Here is a 21,030-nt window from a genome sequence, read left to right on the forward strand (position 1 = left end):
GTATACTTTATTTTACTTGTTATAGGTTTCCATTGAATTTTGGTAATAACTTAATTTTAACCCTTGTTTTCTACGTATTCAGTAAATGGAGTTTGGCCCACTATGGTTCTGAACTCTTCAAATAACTTAAATTATAATATATAATATTACATTACATATATTATATTATATTATATTAAATTATATTATATTATATTATATTATATTATATTATATTATATTATATCAGAAGTTACTGTAATAACATTATAGCATTATGTCCATCTAGAGAAACTACACTTTCCAATGGTGAAATAATAATTAATTATACAAATCGGTTAATTTAGCTTCCGATATTACTTCATACAAACACAGAAATATTCTCTGTAGGCTATCTTTCATAGCTTTCGATTGTTGCTGTCCAAGGCCCCTTATAGACGAAGTCATTTGTTTTTTATTTCATTATACGGCCTTAGATGGCAGTTATTTTAATTTCAAAACTCATTTATCTAATTAAATATCAGTCCTATCCAAATTTTTCAATGAATAAAATTTATCGCAAATTGTTTTTAAAGAAACTTTTGTTATATAACATTTTTCACAAAAAATCAATAATAAGCGAGATATTTCGATTTATTTAATTCAGGCCCCCTTATAACACCCCTTTTAAATAATGTATTTTGAATGCCATATAACCTAAAATGTAAGTTAAAACGAACATAATTTATATCCCAATTTTCATCGAAATCCGTTCATCCATTATCGCGTGAAAAGGTAACAAACATACAGACAGACAGACAGACAGACAGACAGACATACAAACAAAAATTTCAAAAAAGCGATTTTCGGTTTCACGGTGGTTAATTATATATGTTAGGACCAATTATTTTTGGAAGATCGAAAATTAGCAGAAAAATTTCGGCTACAGATTTATTATTAGTACAGATTATTTTGTGATTGCACAGTTATTCATGTAATACTATTTTTAATTAATCTTCTCCACTTTCATATCATGCAATTTATCGTATCTTATTATTTTGTCATGATGATAGCCCTCCAAATATAAAATTTGTTACTCTTCCTTTCATGTTATATATCTACTTATGTACTCTTCTCACTGTTTGTTTGTTTATTTGTGTATTTGTTTACTGGTTTGTATGAATATTGCATGTTGCTATTATCACGGCTAAAGATAAACTCTACAGCCCTTCATTAAATAAATAAAATTAATTTGCCATTCTACTTATGTCTTTGTGCTCATAGTATCACTAGACCTGAAGATGCTATTAATTGGCGAAAGAGCCTGTCATGTGTGATTGTGTAATGTCCTAATGTAACTTTTGTATTATTTTTAGGTTAATAAGACAGTTATTGAAAGATTATTATACTTATTTCATTTATATGCTAACTTGTCGGACCAATATGCCTCTCAAATTTTGAGAGGTTGACTTAATCTGAGAGAATTTGATCCGGCATCGGAACTGGAATCCGGTGTGGCTTAGTGGATAAAGCGTCAGCACGTAGAGCTGAAAACCTGGGTTCGAATCCCGGTGCCAGAGAGAATTTTTCTCTGTTCTATCCATCCTTTATCATAATATGATAATGCAGAATCCCTGCACGGAAATATCATATGTACTTCGGTACATCACAATAATATGATATGCATAAGTAATAACTTAAGGCTGCTTCACAATAAACCGGGAATGAAAAAGACAACCAGAACGAGAACGAAAATATTAATAAAATAAATGTATTTAACATTTCCGTTCTCGTTCTCGTTTCCGTTCCCGGTTTATTGTGGATCAGCCTTTAGTGATTCAAGACGGCGCTCATCCCGTCGGATCCTAGCCTCTTAGTCACTCGTAATGAGTGCGCCTCTGTACATAGTGCGTTGGACATTGTGCCACTGTCACATATTCTGTGACACAGTACATGAGGGTAGGTCAGCAAAGGGAAAACTGAGAGGTAGAACTTAAACTGAGGGGATTAGATCCGGCATCGGAACTGGAATCCGGTGTGGCTTAGTGGATAAAGCGTCAGCACGTAGAGCTGAAAACCCGGGTTCGAGTCTCGATGCCGTAGAGAATTTTTCTCTGTTTTATCCATCCTTCATCATATGGTAACGCAGAATTCATGCACGGAAATATCATATGTACTTCGGTACATCGCTATAATATATGCGTATATAATCACTTTCATCGTGCTAACCACACGATACCTCCATTCTGGTTGGATGATCATCCACCTCTGCTTCGGCATGTGGACGTGAGACCAGCAGCCGGCTGGTGGGTTGGGCCCTTCATGGGCTGTAACGCCACGGATTATTATTATATTATCACTTAGTGATTTTTAGATGGCACTCATTCCGTCGGATCCCGGCCACTTAGTCACTCGTAATGAGTGCACCTCTGCGCATTAGTGTGTTGGACATAGTTCCACTGTCACACATCTGTGACACAGTGCATGAGGGTTGGCTACTAAAGGGAAACTAAGAGGTGGAGCTTAAACTGAGAGGATACAATCCGGCATCGGCATTGCAATTCGGTCTGCCTTAGTGGATAGAGCGTCAGCACGTAGAGCTGAAAACCCGGGTTCGAATCCCGGTGCAGGAGGGAATTTTTCTCCACTCCGCCGATCCTTCGTTCTATCTATCTATCTATCTATCTATCTATCTATCTATCTATCTATCTATCTATCTATCTATCTATCTATCTATCTATCTATCTATCTATCTATCTATCTATCTATCTATCTATCTATCTATCTATCTATCTATCTATCTATCTATCTATCTATCTATCTATCTATCTATCTATCTATCTATCTATCTATCTATCTATCTATCTATCTATCTATCTATCTATCTATCTATCTATCTATCTATCTATCTATCTATCTATCTATCTATCTATCTATCTATCTATCTATCTATCTATCTATCTATCTATCTATCTATCTATCTATCTATCTATCTATCTATCTATCTATCTATCTATCTATCTATCTATCTATCTATCTATCTATCTATCTATCTATCTATCTATCTATCTATCTATCTATCTATCTATCTATCTATCTATCTATCTATCTATCTATCTATCTATCTATCTATCTATCTATCTATCTATCTATCTATCTATCTATCTATCTATCTATCTATCTATCTATCTATCTATCTATCTATCTATCTATCTATCTATCTATCTATCTATCTATCTATCTATCTATCTATCTATCTATCTATCTATCTATCTATCTATCTATCTATCTATCTATCTATCTATCTATCTATCTATCTATCTATCTATCTATCTATCTATCTATCTATCTATCTATCTATCTATCTATCTATCTATCTATCTATTCTATCATGTCTTTTTCCTGATATCCTTTCTTTCCTATGTAAGGAAAATGCAGATACGAGAATGTAGTCTACTAACTATAAAATCTTCTTTACGTCTTACTCGGAAATCAAATTCTTCTTGTACATTTGCTTGATAATTATGAAAGGTAACATTCATATAAAGCATTATTTTTTTAACCAGAAATGTACCCAATATCTGAACTCATGAATTTGGTATTATAACTGACTAAATTAGTAAATTACAGGCGTTTATTTAATCGCATAACCATGTATTGCATTACCATACAAATTAATTTATGATAAAAATACCTTTGAAGACTAATTATAAATTCGAATTCAATATTCCAGCAATACAGCATTTGAATTTTAATCATTGTGAATGCTTTTTTTAAATTTACAGAACAATGCACAATGCTATATATTACGCCCTATGCAACTGCTGTTACGTTTATGTTAATTATGAGTTCTTAAAGAGATAACTGAATATTTCTACGTCATTCGTATTCTTGACGAATCAAAACTATATTTTTGAACTCCAATAAAATAATTTTTTCCAACTGATCTCTGATATTTTTATGAGACGGTGAACACTATCATTGGACTAATCATCAATAATTCTCTAACACTAATTATAGTAGTTCACCCTTTACGTATTTTACGATCTGCAAAGAGTAATGTATCTAAAAATCTCTTTTTAATTAAAAAATGTGAGTTTAATTTTGTCTGCCAGTTAGTTATATTTTTTTTATTTTTTATTTATTTAATTCAAATATACAGAATAAAGAAATATAATTACAAAACAAACAAAGAGAAATACAAATAAAATAATACAAGCAATATAAAAAGAAGATACAGTAGTATTAACAAAATTTGAGACCGAATGAGCAGCGCTCGTGCTCGGTCGCAGTTCAGATATAATATTAATATAAAAAATAATAATATAAATAAATAAGTAAAATAAAATAGGAACTAAAATATAATTACAGCGGCAATGGAATTATATAATATAATATTAACACTATAGAAGAATAATATCGCACGTGAAAAGTAGGACTAATATATATTTCAAAATTATAGAATACAAATATAATATAGGTTGATTAATTCATACACATAGGCTATAAATTTATTTAATCAAATTGAAGATATTAACACGTTTCTAATTTTCTTGTTATATGTTAGTGGGTTACATGTTAGAAGTTCTGGGTGTAAGTTAGTTAAAGCATTGTACAACCGAGGGCCAAAATTTATGCTATGCTTTAGACCAGCAGATGTGAGACATTTAGGTTCCACTAATGTTGAATTAATATTTCGTCTTGTGTCATAATTGTGTGTCTGTAATACAAACTTATTACGATTTTTATGATAAAATTTTAACAGCGTATACTTATAAATTTGTTCAATATTAAATACATTAAATTCAGAATAAATTAATTTAGTTGGATAAATTATAACATCGTCAATGTATAGGCTTATATTAAATAGTGATAGTGAAAGGGGACACCCTTGTCTTACTCCTTTATTTATAATTGTTATTGCATTCTCCTTATTCCTCGTTCCAATTTATATTAATGCTAGTGGCTTGTGCAGCTAATACTGCTGCAAACGAAGTTCGTTAGACGTTCAAATAAAATTTTTTCAGATTTATTTTCAATGAAGAATACTTCTCTTTTTGATAGTTATTTGCTTCCATAATAATGAAACAAACGCCCTATGAATGGATTTTTTTAGGCCAAATACTTTCTCTTGAACCTATTCAACTTCAGTTTTTTAGTTTCAACGCGAAAACGCAAGTATCAATGTCAGGACGATAGCAGTAGCTATTTCAGGTCATTGTGGATTGTAGGCAAAAGTTTAAAAAATGTCAGGTTTGCTAAGCTTTCGAACAATAGCATTTTCGTATAGCTGCTGCATGTAGAACTTGAAATGTAGAGCGGAAAATCATTTTATCCTACTAAGAGATGTTGCTGAAATGATCTGGAGACTACAAAATTTTCTAGGCCTCTTATTTTATCAGTAAGTAATACCTTTTAATCTTTCCTTAGGAACTGTAATTTTTGCTCTCTCTCTCGAGCCAATACTGAAAACAATGACACATATCAATATCTACGCTACACCGCCATTAATTATTTATATGAAAAAGACCCAACCCCACTGGGTTAATAAGTATAAAAAATATTTGATTTTTAATAACAATATTATTATCTTAAGTTTTGTAGTTATATATAGCAGCCACTCAGTAAATTATAGAAATAAAGATATAAATTAAGATATTCTCTACATTTACTTACATAACCACAAAACGTTTCACTTTCATGTCATCAATATAGCATCAATATTATGTACAGTTAATGAAAAATAGATGCATCATGATATTAAATATAATATTTAATTTCTAATGGTAATAATGTCATCAAACCACCTCAAGTTTCGTAGACTTGAATATCCAATACACAGGTGTACTCAGAAAATTATACACTGCAGAATCAGTTTTTAATAACAAATTGAATTGAGCTCTAAATAGTCTATGTCGGCAATCCTGCAGGTCGTGGCCTTCGTGTAATAGCCTATTGTTTATTGTAGTGTGTGTTTTGTTCTGAAATTCAATCAAGTCGGCCGTGATTGAATAAAATTAGTTCTCAAAACTGACAACAGATGGATTTTGGAAAATAGGAAAATTATGAAGAAAAATTGACATTTCACTGAAAACTACTATTTTTCCGAAAAAGTTTGGATGCCAGGCATGAAAATGAGGGGTCACTCATTAAAATCCGTTCAGCCATTTTCCCGTAATTTCCATTACCAATTCAAATTATATATATATATATATATATATATATATATATATATATATATATATATATATAGATTTTATTTTAAACATATAACTTCTTATTGTAGTTATTAAAAGTTGTGGTACTCCTTTTTTTATCATAATGCTCCATAATTTGTTTCTATTAATAATGTCGAATGTTTTTTCGAAATCTACAAATGCCATAAAAAGTTCTCATACTGTACTCTCTATGTTTTTCAATTATTATACTAATAGTAAATATACAGTCGGAATAGTACCTGCCTTTCCTGAATCCGTTTTGAGCTTCTGAAATTATATATTTCCGTTATTATATCAAATCGTGTTTTCAAGATAGCTATATACATTTTATAACAAATAATTTGAATACTTATTTCTCTGTATTTTTTTCAGTTTTGATGATCACTTTTTTATAAATAGGATATATATACACAGGGTGTCAAAAAAAAGGTATCCAATATTTTAGGAGATGCTAGTATACATCAAAACAAGAAAAAAAGTCTAGTAAACATGGGTCATACAATACATACTTTCTGAGATCTGAACACTTGTTCATAGGAGGTGCTCAATGTGACGTCCATTCATGGCAATGCATTCCTCTGCACTTCGGTGTAAGGAATCACGCAATCTTTGAAATTGACCTGGTTGTTCTTGATAACCAAAAGTCTAGGAGATTTAGATTTGAGGAACGAACAGGCCAAGATGTGGGGCCTCCCCAATCAATCCAGCGGTCCTGAAATGTCAGCGTCAGGTGTTCACGCTTATTGCGGAAAAAATTTGCTGGTATGCCATTATACATGAACCACATCTGTAGTCTTTGCTGACATGGCACATACTCCAGCAAGGTAGGCAATACTTTAATAAGAAAGTTCTGATAACGAGCCCCAGTTAATCTCTGGTAGCACGTATGGCCCTTAATCTATCGCCAAAAACGCCTGCCCATACGTTGATTGAGAATCGGTGCTGATGCCTTGTTTCTTCCATTGCATGGGGATTTTCATCAGCCCACACATGCTGAATAGTCTACGAAAATTCACAACACCATCTCTGCTGAACCCTGCTCATATCCGCAACCAAACCTTTGTTTTCAGTATTCCTTGCGACGTATCAGTATTCCATGTCAGGGGCGTCAACTACGGTATGATTATCTGGTAGCCTGCTGTATTGTAAAACAGAAAAATGCATTGCCATAAATTAGCCGTGGCGAAAATGTAATCATGCGCCGAGCCACTGTGTAACCTGCAACGTGCATAGCACCTATGGAGGGAGGCGGGCACTCGAAGGGGAAGTAAAGCAACTGTCTGACTTAGTAACGAATTTTCATTTTCTTTACGTCAAGCACTTAAATATAATTTTATACAGTACAAGGCTACAAACTAATGTTTAGTACGTGTAACGAAAAAAGAAATGACTAAGAAAACATGGGACACATTATCACTACCTAAAATTAACTGTCTTCAGAATGTCTCTGCGATAGAGTTTCAAAATCAGGAATTATATCACTTACTGCCAGTCGTATTTGATCACGAATGTATTTGTCTGTCAGTCGTGAACTAAATTGGTTTTACTATTTTCAATGTTGAAAATAATTTTTCACAAACGTAAGTTGTAGCGAACATGGCTTCAATAGAGCAAGCGAAACGAAGCTTCGGATATTTATTTTTTGGCAAAGATTTGTAAGTTCAACATTTGTCAAGTCCTTACATCTAGAACACATTGTAAATTTGTGACTTCAAATTGAAGATCTAACCGCATTATTCGTACATCTGCTGAAAAAGGATCGACGTATAGAGATAATAATAATAATAATAATAATAATAATAATAATAATAATAATAATAATAATAATAATAATAATAATAATAATACTTACTTACTTACTTACAAATGGCTTTTAAGGAACCCGAAGGTTCATTGCCGCCCTCACATAAGCCCGCCATCGGTCCCTATCCTGTGCAAGATTAATCCAGTCTCTATCATCACACCCCACCTCCCTCAAATCCATTTTAATATTATCCTCCCATCTATGTCTCGGCCTCCCCAAAGGTCTTTTTCCCTCCGGTCTCCCAACTAACACTCTATATGCATTTCTGGATTCGTCCATACGTGCTACATGCCCTGCCCATCTCAAACGTCTGGATTTTAAGTTCCTAATTATGTCAGGTGAAGAATACAATGCGTGCAGTTCTGTGTTGTGTAACTTTCTCCATTCTCCTGTAACTTCATCCCGCTTAGCCCCAAATATTTTCCTAAGAACCTTATTCTCAAACACCTTTAACCTATGTTATATTAATAATAATAATAATAATAATAATAATAATAATAGTAATAGTAATAGTAATAATAATAATATGTATTGTGGGTCCCTATCACCACGGCATGGCGCGTCCTCAGGTTGCGGATAGAGGAGACGGCCTCCAGATATGGAGGGTAGCTGCGAATATATTGAATAAGCAGTCGTGGACAGGAAGGGGTGGTCCTCCAGCTTGGGGGTTGGGCGAAGGGCTAACAACCCATCACCGTAAAAAACAGCTTGTTACATATCCCTATAATAAGGAAGGCCGAGACGTAGATGGGAGGATAATATTAAAATTGATTTGAGGGAAGTGGGGTATGATGATAGAGACTGGATTAATCTTGCACAGGATAGGGACCGATGGCGGGCTTATGTGAGGGCGGCAATGAACCTTCGGGTTCCTTAAAAGCCATTTGTAAGTAAGTAAGTAATAATAATAATAATAATAATAATAATAATAATAATAATAATAATAATAATAATAATAATACTTAACCTTTTAATATTTCATGGGTGACATGTAGTATAATGCCGTTTTATGTTATACAACCGTTTTCCTCGTAATACTTGTGAACAAATCATACATTTAATAATCTCATCATATTGGCAGCAAAAAAATACGTCCTCCCATCCTACTTGAAACTTTCGTTTTTGTAGAGGTACATGTTTTCGAGAGAGATATTGCGGCGATGCGCCACTCGCAGATCAGAGACAAATACAAATGGAAAGGAGTTTGACTCCACTGAGTGTGAGGGTGGGGGTTGTGGGAGGTAGGAAGCAAGAGAAATGCATAGCTATCATTGCGAGCCACAATGTGCTCGCGAGTCGCATTTTCGCCACGGCTGCCATAAATGGACGTCACATTGAGCACCTCCTATGAACAAGTGTTCAGATTTCAGAAAGTACATGTTGTAGGACCCATGTTTATTAAACATTTCTTTATTGTTTTGATGCACACTATCACCTCCTAAAATATTGGATACTTTTTTTAACACCCTGTATTTACTATTTTCCATTCCCCGGGAATGTGACCGAACTTCCAACATACATTTGGTAGATCTAAAAGTGGATGCTTTAATGTTATAGAAGCATATTTAATTAGTTCGCTATTAATATTATCTATGCAAAGAGTTTTCTTTTTTTTTCCGAATTATTTATTGTAGATGTTAATTCTTGAAAAGAGATTACATCTACATTTTCGTATTATGATATGGAAATCTTAATAGAATGATGTGTATGCCTAACATGGGGAAACGGGGCAACATAGAAAGAAACACTGTGACCTTATCCGTCACAAGTTTCCACTGTGTATTTAACAATGAATAATCCCAGACCTCAAAGGGACTCGAACCCGGACAGATCGGTGGTTTACTCCCCGCAGCACCCCAGAGGTCAAACAAGTGATATGAATCACGCGGAAAATCACAGCCCAACAGTCAGTTGGTACTCATATTCCGATAATATGCATGGCTTCGGGCTTTGTATGTCGGATATTCGAAGGGAATCAAAATTCCATTTTGTTGAATATTTTAAAACCAACTGTCAAATCACAGAAATGCACCAATAAAAATTTTAAGTAGCTGTCAGTGCAATAACAATCGCTTAATATTGAAACGGTTCTCTATTTCACAGTTGAAATGTAGTTCATATTCGATATGGAAATGAAAATCTCTAGTACTGTGGGTGGATTAAACATTTGACATGACTGAAAAATACATTAAGTTATAGTCGACAAAATGTGGAAATTTTATGAACGTGCTTATTGCGATTCCTTGCTGACAAATGTAACCCATAACCTAGCTGAGAGATTACAGTTTGCTTATATGTGTATAAGATTCATCTGCAATACGCGCAAATTTGATCATGTAACACCATCCCTCCAGCTTCTGTCATGGATTCGTCTGAAGGAACGAAGAATCATGCATTCACTGACACTGCTATTTAAACTCTTGCATACCTCTACTCCTACTGACCTAGCAGAGCGTTTTCAGTTTCTCACAACAGTACGGAATCAGGCTCAAGCGTTTTTTTCTATCCCTCATCACAGAATTTCATGGCATTCATCCTCCTATATAGTGTCATTTTCTCGTCTTTAGAATTCTCTTCTAACTGACATCAGGGATTGCCGGACGCTATCGAAATTTTATTTAATTTATTTATTTTATTTAACTAGTTAGCTAGTGAGTACAAATTAAAATTATAGAACAAAAATGTTTCTAGCCACATGTACGGTGTGGTCTTAGCCAATAATATAAATAAAATTTACAAGGGCAGTTTACTAAATACAGTAAGTAACTTAATTCAAACCAATAAATAACACATGAGCAAAAAAAGAGAGAGAGAGAGAGAACAAGAAAAAGAGAGAAAAAAATACATTTAATATTAATTGACAATCAGACAGAAGCCAGTGATATTCAATAAAAACATTAATATAGTCACCAGAAATAAAAGGTAAAAAAATACACACTTTTGTTAATATTATATATCATGAATACAGTGGACTCTCCTAAGTTCGACAAAACAGAATTGAAAGTTCAGTCCAATAACGGTAGTCGATGTGGCAGGTGAAATGAATACAATTTCTTATTGGTTATGCATCAACGAATACAGTACTGTACTTGCATTTCCTGCTCGCCCCGAGACTTGTGTATGCGCTTCTAGTACCACAGTGGATTTCGACAGTTCCGTCTCACAAACGGCACAATTTTCAAATAGAAAAAGAAGAGTTCATTCATTTAAAATCGGTGATCAATATGGATGCCCTAATCAATAAAATATTCTGTTTTCCTTCAACAAAAGTATCACTACAAGACACAGAACCAATTCCCATTCAAATGGCAAACCCATTTCTTAGTGCCCATATAGGGGCGTGTCCAATTCTCCTACGTAAGCAGTCGAACTATAGGATGTCGAGCTTCCACTGTAATTTTATAATTTTTTTTTAAAGCTTCAATTTTAAAATATTTCAAATTTGGAAAATGGTTTGTAATTTTATTATAAAGTCTTGGACCGAAACTAGCACCATGTTTAAAAGCTGCACTTGTATGATATTTAAACTCAATTAATGGAAAAGTAGACTTTTGTCTTCGAGGGTACGATATTCATGTCGATTAGATTTGTGTTTTATTTGATTTCTGTGATAGTAGTTAGTAAACTATATTTATAAATTTCTTCAATAGTTAATACTTTAAAATCTGTATAAATTAAAATTCAAAATTAAGTTAGAAATGCACTTTTTGTCTAACGAAATTTGTTATTAATAAGTTACTAGATGTGTCCATTAAAGCCTTTGTCTAATCATTTATTATTGTGTTTATTGTTTGCATTATTAGCTGATCTTAAAACCGTTTTTTGCAGTAATTAATTTTAATTTACATACAAATTTTATAATATGCCTTCTGAATCTGCTATTGTTACTTGATCGTCCGCAAGAGAAGTTGTCTGGATTACTTTTTTCTTGATATTTTATTTACTGTTATATCACCTTGCTTCCATTCCGATTTTATTAAAATTTTAGGTCAGGTTGCAAATTGTAAATAAACAGGAGAAATAATGGTGAATTTTTAGAAGAAAGATATCCAATAAGTGTAGAAAATATAAAATTAACATTTACTTAACCTAAAAGGTTTGTAGCCGAAAGTTATAGAAAAAAGAATACTGAAATATAGGCCTACTGTGATTTAATACTATAGGCGGACTTAATCTCCGAAGTGAAAGATAAGTATTAGGAACAAACAAATGGAGAAGAGAAAGCCAAGAGAATACAGTGAATTTCATTCATCGACAGATATCATTTTACGTTGGATGTGTTGGTAGATGGAGTGACGTATGGGCAAGCTAGGGGGAGGGGACGTACTAACGGACGGACGGGTGAGTGCGTTGAGGGATGGACAAGTGGACACGTGGTTATGTGGGCACTTGGATAGATAGATTAATGGATAGACAGGTTGGCAGACAAGTGACATGGTGGGAATGTTAATAATAAACGATATCATGTAAATGATGTAGTGTCATCTCATAGATTTCGCAGCTGAAGGTGCGTACCATAATTAGAATAGTTCTCAACCATCTTTTCCACATCCTTTTCTGTATATTTTTAACCGTTACTATTTAACTATTAAAAATAATCATTCAGTTGAAGGAATTCGTTTGGTTTATCTGAACTGGTTCATCAATCTCATCTCTAAATAATTTTAAGATTAGTTATGACTGAAATTTGAGGAATTTAGGCAATTTTTTTTCTTTTCGTTTTCCGCTTTTAAAATCAGTCGAAGTATTCCTATATTAGGAAAGATGTTCCTCGACTAAATTAATTTTATGATAAAATTATGTTTACATTTGTGTTATGTATCAAATTTAAATAAGAAAACAGTACCGTAGGCTTTCTCTAAGTCTACAACATTAAAAAAATCATAATAGACTATAAGATTAATTCAATACGGAATGAAAATTTCATATAATACACTTCAAATGTTATTATATGCAGATGTTCTGGTTATTTACTCTACGTCAGAAGAAGAGTTACAGAGGGGAGCATTTCAGTTAAGCATTATTGCCAAAAATTACAACATGAATATTACTCTTAGAAAAAGAAAAGTTTTGCGGATGTGTGAAAAAATTTAAGAATAGTCAAAATAGAGCTGGAGGGAAAAATTGTCGAACATGTATCTGAATTCAACTATCTTGGTCACCTAATTCCTAATATAATAATGATATAGAATAAAACTACAAAAATACAACAATATAAGTGGGAATATTAAAGATTTTATTAATTTGTCCTACAGAATAAAATCTGTAAAATCTTTATTATTCTCATACAGATATTCTGTACAGATTACTGTGCACTTAACTGCAGAATCCCGGCCAAACAGTCGCTCAGTTGAGTGCGCCCCTTGTATAACGGCAGTTGACTTGGACATGAAACGTCAACGTATATGGCTAACTTGGAGTCAGATCACAAAGGGAAACATCGAAGGAGGAGAGTTCGGTCCGGTGCTGTGGATTGAATTCGGCATAGCTCAGTGGTCAGAGCGCTTGGTACGTAGAACCAAGGACCCGGGTTCGATCGCCGGCGCCGGAGCGAATTTTTCTCCTCAAATATGGCATGAAAGAGTGGGTAAAGATTGAATAATGCTGAAATTGATTAGGAAGAGGAAAATAAATTGGTTCTGTCACTGGCTGAGAAGAAACTGCCTTCTGAAGGATGCACTGGAAGGAATGGTGAATGCGAGAAGAGTTCGTGGCAGCATAAGATATCAGGTGATAGAGGACATTAAGATATATGGATCATATGAGAAGAGAAAGAAGAAGGCAGAAAATAGAAAAAAATAGGAAAAAGCTCGGTTTGCAGCGAAAGACCTGCCCTTGAGCAGAACAATAGATGAATGAATATAATTTTTTTTCACTGGTTCTATCAAACACAGACTAAGATCCTTTGCACTGTATGTTAAACACATGTTTGTGATTTGTGAACTGGCCACAGAAACAAATTATCCTTCATTGTTTTAATATAGGCAAGAAAAGTGTATTGAAAAAAATTGCGATTGTCAACAGTTAGGAACACCTATTACAAGAAGTTTTAAACTAACACTTTTCAAACTTTCCCCTATGTCAAAAACATATTATTGAGAAAATGAATGCAATAAAAATAGTACTTTTTCAATTACACAAGCACAATGTGGCAAAGGCGGCCGGGTAGCTCAGTTGGTAGAGCAGCTGGCTACGGACTGGAAGTTCCGGGGTTCGATCCCAGGCGGTGACAGGATTTTTTCTCGTTGCCAAACTTTCAGAACGGCCCCGAGGTTCACTCAGCCTCCTATAAAATTGAGTACCGGGTCTTTCCCGGGGGTAAAAGGCGGTCAGAGCGTGGTGCCGACCACATCACCTCATTCTAGTGCCGATAGTCATGGAAAGCATGGGGCTCTACCTCTATGCCCCCCAAATGCCTTCATGGCATGTTACGGGGATACCTTTACCTTTTACAATGTGGCAAATTCCCAAACATTTATTTTGTCCTATAAAAATATGACAAGTCTATCCACATTTTTACACGAATTAAATAGGTCTATTTTACATTTCGAAAAACTATATAGTTTACATTAGCATACAAAGTTTCAGCCCTTTATCTGAGTTAGTTTGTGAGTAAATGGTTCTTGAATTTAGAACAATAAAAATTATTTTTTCGATACTCTTATTTCTGCAATTCCTGCATGAAAACAATGACAGCTAATTTGTTTTCGTTGCCAGCTCACAGCTCAGCAACATTTGTTTATCACACGGTGGGAAGGATATTAGTTTGTGTTTGATAGAAAAAGAGAAAAGCAGTATTTTATATATTCATATTTACACGCGAAAATATTGTTAACAGCTCTACCCAGTACCCTTAAGAACAAATGCTGGGTAGCCTTCGGCGCTGAACTCTGGACTCATTTCGCTGGCGTTATCACCTTCATATCACTCAGATAACCGTAGTAGTTGTTAAAAGGTCGTAAAATAATTCAAATAAAAAACAACAATCCCTAACAAAAAAACAACCACGGGATCAAAAAGAGAAAAATAAAATTCATTGTCCATAGAATTCAGATACGACTTATTTTTTGTTAATGTATTGGAGGGAAAAATATTTGGTCAAGAAAGGAGCGGAATACCTAGAATAAAATACATCCTAGACGTGCTCAGCAGAATGAAGTGCAACAACAAAAATTTTCCAGTTCCAGAAAAATTACAGTTTCCTTTAATTTTCTTACCGAGGGACTAACATTCGGCAAGTTTCTATATCTTTATCCCTCTTTCTGTGTACAGCGATTTCTTCTAAATTGAAAGAAATATCTTATTCACATTCACTCTATGTCGAATTGCAATTTATTATTACTTTCCTAGTAACTCATTTTATAAATTTTATTTTATATTAATTTTTAAATTGTTAATCATTTATTAATATTGTATATTCCTATACATTGTCATTTTCACAACCTGTAAATTCACGATGTTATTTCGCAATAAACTATTTTTAGAATGCAATCAACTGAAAATAAAATTAAGCGCAAAGAATAGGGTCAATCAAAATTCATGAAAAAATGTCTACTTTTTTCAGAATAATATTTATAAATAATATTTTCTTACTTACTTATGGTATGGTTTTTAAGGAATCCAGAGCTACATTACCGTCCTCACATAATTCCGTCATCGGTCCCTATCCTGAGCAAGATTAAACCAGTCCCTACCATTATATCCCATCTCCCTCAAACCCATTTTAATATTACCCTTCCGTCTACGTCTCGGCCTCCTCAAAGATCTTTTTCCATCAGGTCTTTCAACTAACACTCTATATACATTCCCGGATTCACACATAGGCCTACGTGCTATGTGCCCTGCCCATCTAAAATGTCTGGATTTAATGTTCCTAATTATGTTAGGTGAAGAATACAATGCAGTTCTGCGTTGTGTAACTTTCTCCATTTCCCTCTAATTTCATCCCTCTTAGCTCCAAATATTTCTAAGCACCTTATTCTCGAACACCATTAACCTCTGTTCCTATCTGAAAGTGAGAGTCTAAGTTTCACAACCATAGAGAACAACCGGTAATAGGCCTATAACCGTTTTATAAATTTCAATCTGCTTTTTTGAGAGCAGACTGGATAACAAAAGCTTCTCAACCAAATAATAACAGGCATTTCTGATATTTATTCTCGTTTAATTTCCTCTCGAGTTTATGCATGATGATGATAATAATAATAATAATAATAATGGCAGCTTTGTTCGTAAATTAGTGGGGTTTATTAAGATTTAAACCGATTTCAGAACATTTCGATATGGTCGCCAGTTTTCTCCTCTAGCATTAGTAACCTCTCTCGTTGGAAATTAACACCTTTGTGAAGAAAATCTTGGGGATTATCTTCAAATGTTTACAGTTATTTAGGATGGATTACAACTTAAACTGCTAAATGGTGGAATTCTAAATTTATAATCTTGTAAGAGATTGAAATAATACTTGTTACTATACTTAGCGCTAAAAGAACGACTCAAGCAACTCTCGTAGAAGGAAAAAGGTCAAGTACCAGAATTTGATCTTTCTAGCCTTTTACAGGATTTCGTTTCCGCTTCAGTAGCAATCCCTATGCGTTCTTGCACTTCAGTCACATCGATTAGGATACAGAAGAAAGCCTGTGCTACGCTGAGAGCTTTCTACTGCCAAGGACTTTATTCCTTTTTTTTTTTAGTCGATTATTTTTCGATGCTTTATCAACTGCTATGGTTATCTAGCGTCTGAGTGAGATGAAGGTGGAAATGCTAGCGAGATGAGTTCAGGGTCTAGCGCCGAAAGTTACCCAGAATTTGCTCTTAATTGGTTGAGGGAAAACCCTGGAAAAAACTTCAACCAGATAAATTGTTCCAACCACGATTTGAACCCGGGACCGCTCGTTTCACGGTCAGACATGCTAACCGTTACTCCACAACGGTGGACTTAGGGATAGTAATGTGGTTGAAGCAATGAGGTTAAAGATTTAGAATTGACTGATTGATTGACTGACGAATTAACACACTAAATATCTTTCTCAGCTACACGATACTTTCTGTTTCTATCTCCTATTGTGTAAAATTAAACTTAAAGGGAAGCTACTTTTAATGTTTTCATGGGTGCAGAATTACAGTGCAGCATCACCTTTAAAAAGCTGTACTAGTGTCACGGAAGGAAGAATAGCTCCTTCCTCGCAACAGATAGAAGTAACTCGGCGGGAGAGTCCAGGAACAATACCAATGTGAATTCATGTTAATGCTAACAGATGTAACCCGAAGCATTGTACCGAAAATGTTGATATCATTTACACTGCGGACAACCATAATTCATATTCACATCGGAGTGGTCCATATCCCGTCCATTGCACAGTATTATCTGCTGGATTTTAAACAAATTACACAATAGCAGCTGACACACTCTGTGCACAGCAGGAAAAAGACCCAAACAAGAACAACAAACCGCGGCATGATAAAGTGAATATACCTTCAATTACCGTCCGGAAGGGCGTGGATGTGAATGCAGTGTGGTGTGAAGCGCGCGGACCACAGCCGGTACAGTCGCTGCCGCCTGCAGGGCCCTCTTGCGGTGCGGTGCGGTAGTGTTGAGCACCGTATTATGATCTGAAGAGACTGAAGGACGATAACGTTACCCAAAGAGTTTTCTCGCAGTACTTTCTTTTATCTTCTGTCTTCTTCGTTTTCATACAATTCCCAATCAGTTCCATTATTGACGTCGAATTATGAAACATGAACAGATTCTTCAAGACATATTCCGAAAGCAGCAAATGAATTGAGGGGCTTAGAACAAAAAGCAGGTAAGTGATGGAAACCTAGTTTTGAGGAAATTACAGTTAAAGTTCTACGTGCAATGGAATATTATACACTAGTCTGGTGAAATGATGCCCATATAGCAGCACTGCACAGTGTGATCACTTACCTGATTTTATCACAAAGAACATCCTTTTGGGCTATCACAACCCGCACTTACCTCATTTTTTTAAATAATGTCACTTACCTGCTTTTTGTTCTAAGCCCCTCAATTGGATTCCTCGGACGGAACGCCTCGCGATGCAAGTAGCAAAAAATAATAAGTTCCTTAAAGTTGAGGGTGTCAGAAACAAAGGGATATAAGTGCACTTAAATTATTTGTGAGAAAATGTGGTTAAAAGTACTTAAGATTTCGTAAATTCCGTGACATTTTTTATTTCAATTTTAGTGTGTGGTATGGTTGAAAGATGTATCTCCTTGCCAATAAAATTTTAAATGTTTTAGCCTGCGGATCAGACAGCCTTCAGCCTTTCAGTCAGCACTACTTCGATCTGTCAGTCATCAGTCGTTCGATCTGTCGGTCAACAGCTGTTCGGTCTGTTGGTTGTCACTAGTTCCATCTGTCGGTCATCACTCGTTCGGTCTCTCGGACATCACTCGTTCATTCTGACCCACGTTACTGTTTCGACTTCGCCATCTGTTCGGTCTGTCGATCTTCAGCCCTTAGGTCTGTTAAGGCTGGTTCACAATAAATAGGAAACGGAAAAGAGAACTAAAATGAGAACGGAAATATTGTTGAAATAAATGTATTTAAATGTGAGCATTCACAAGTAACTACTTTAGTCTTCAGGCGTTCGGTAGCTGAGTCTCCAGCCGTTTGGTCCGTCAATCTTGTAATTCGGTCCGTCTGTCATGAGTCATTCGGTCCGTCAGTCATGAGTAATTCGGTCCGTCAGTCATGAATGAGTCATTCGGTCCGTCTGTCATGAGTAATTCGGTCCGTCAGTCATGAGTAATTCGGTCCGTCAGTCATGAATAATTCGGTCCGTCAGTCATGAATGAGTAATTCGGTCCGTCTGTCATGAGTAATTCGGTCCGTCTGTCATGAGTAATTCGGTCCGTCTGTCATGAGTAATTCGGTCCGTCTGTCATGAGTCATTCGGTCCGTCTGTCATGAGTAATTCGGTCCGTCTGTCATGAGTAATTCGGTCCGTCTGTCATGAGTAATTTGGTCCGTCTGTCATGAGTAATTCGGTCCGTCAGTCATGAATGAGTCATTCGGTCCGTCTGCCATGAGTAATTCGGTCCGTCTTTCATGAGTCATTCGGTCCGTCTGTCATGAGTAATTCGGTCCGTCCGTCATGAGTAATTCGGTCCGTCTGTCATGAGTAATTCGGTCCGTCAGTCATGAATGAGTCATTCGGTCCGTCTGTCATGAGTAATTCGGTCCGTCAGTCATGAGTAATTCTGTCCGTCAGTCATGAATGAGTCATTCGGTCCGTCTGTCATGAGTAATTCGGTCCGTCTGTCATGAGTAATTCGGTCCGTCTGTCATGAGTAATTCGGTCCGTCTGTCATGAGTAATTCGGTCCGTCTGTCATGAGTAATTCGGTCCGTCTGTCATGAGTAATTTGGTCCGTCTGTCATGAGTAATTCGGTCCGTCAGTCATGAATGAGTCATTCGGTCCGTCTGTCATGAGTAATTCGGTCCGTCTTTCATGAGTCATTCGGTCCGTCTGTCATGAGTAATTCGGTCCGTCCGTCATGAGTAATTCGGTCCGTCCGTCATGAGTAATTCGGTCCGTCTGTCATGAGTAATTCGGTCCGTCAGTCATGAATGAGTCATTCGGTCCGTCTGTCATGAGTAATTCGGTCCGTCTGTCATGAGTCATTCGGTCCGTCAGTCATGATTCACATCTGTTCGTTAGTCATGAACTCATGAGTCATTCGGTGGGTAATGCGTCATTCTGTTCTTGGATTATGAGTAATTGGGTCCATGAGTCATAAGTTAAAAGGTCCGTGAGTCATGTGCCATGTGGTCTGTGAGTCGTGAGTCATGAGGTCTGTGAGTCGTGAGTCAAGCGATCTTTGAGTCGTGAATCATGTGGTTTATAAGTCGTGAGTCATATGGTCCGTGAGTTGTGAGTCATCTGGTCAGTGAGTCTTGAGCAATTCGATCCGTCACTCGTGAGTCATAATTAATTCATGAGTCATCAATTATTCATTCGTGAGTCATGATTTATTCCTTCGTTAATAATGAGTCGTTTGGTCTGTAAGTCACGAGTCATTCGGTCCGTGAGTCGCGAGTCATTCGGCCCGTTAGTCACGAGTTATTCCGCCCGTTGGTCACGCGTTATTCGGCTCATCTGTCACGAATCATTGGCCCAATGAGTCACGAGTCTTTCGGCTCGTAAGCTATGAGTCATTCGGCCAGTGACTCAAGAATAATTATGGCCGTGAGTCTTGAATAATTATGCCCGTGAGTCCTGAATAATTATGCCCGCGAATCATGAGTAATTCGGTTCGTCAGCCATCCGGTCATTCAGTCGATTATTCTGTCAACTCATCGATTAGACGGTCGTTGATCAGTCATTTAGTTACCCGGTCCAGTATGTTAGTTCGTCTCTCTGTTCAGTCGGCCAACAAGCCAGAAATTGAGAATAATATTGCAAATAAATGGGATACATAGTCTCAGGGTAAAATTAAAATTTCCAGGAATCTCCAATCTTCCTGGATAGAATGTTCGTTGAAGGCAAATATGATGATGATGATGATGATGGTAGTGGTAGCGGTGTTGTTGACTATGGAAGTTATGATGACAATGTCGACGAAGTCTGCCAGTTTTTATGCACTTTTCTGTGAAGCATCCATTATGTCCGCCCCACTCGTGAACAACTGAGGTAGAAGCTGAACTGAAACGATTAAATGGCACGAAAAATTTGCCGAGCCACTTTAGTTTTATTTTATTACAGGACACAAATGTTAGCCACCCTATAGCTTATACTGAATAGGTACACAAAAAAATCTGTTGCTTTGTAAATTATAATCATATTCTTCTACGTATATAGACAGACCTGCGTGTTCTGTTAAAGCCCTCAATTGTTTTATGTTCACATTGTAACATTTTGTGACGGTATCTTTTATTGTTCGTTTTTGAAATGTGCTACAAAAGCTCTTGTGAATTCTCTGGGATTTTTAATCATGTAATGACTGGTGTTCCGAAGCTGCACTGGGTTTAGATTCAAATTTCGTTTAGGATGATTTCGTGATTGTATTTTTTAAATTTTTTATTCC

The sequence above is a fragment of the Periplaneta americana genome, chromosome 7 (assembly GCF_040183065.1).
Source record: "Periplaneta americana isolate PAMFEO1 chromosome 7, P.americana_PAMFEO1_priV1, whole genome shotgun sequence".
Classification (NCBI taxonomy): Eukaryota; Metazoa; Arthropoda; class Insecta; order Blattodea; family Blattidae; genus Periplaneta; species Periplaneta americana.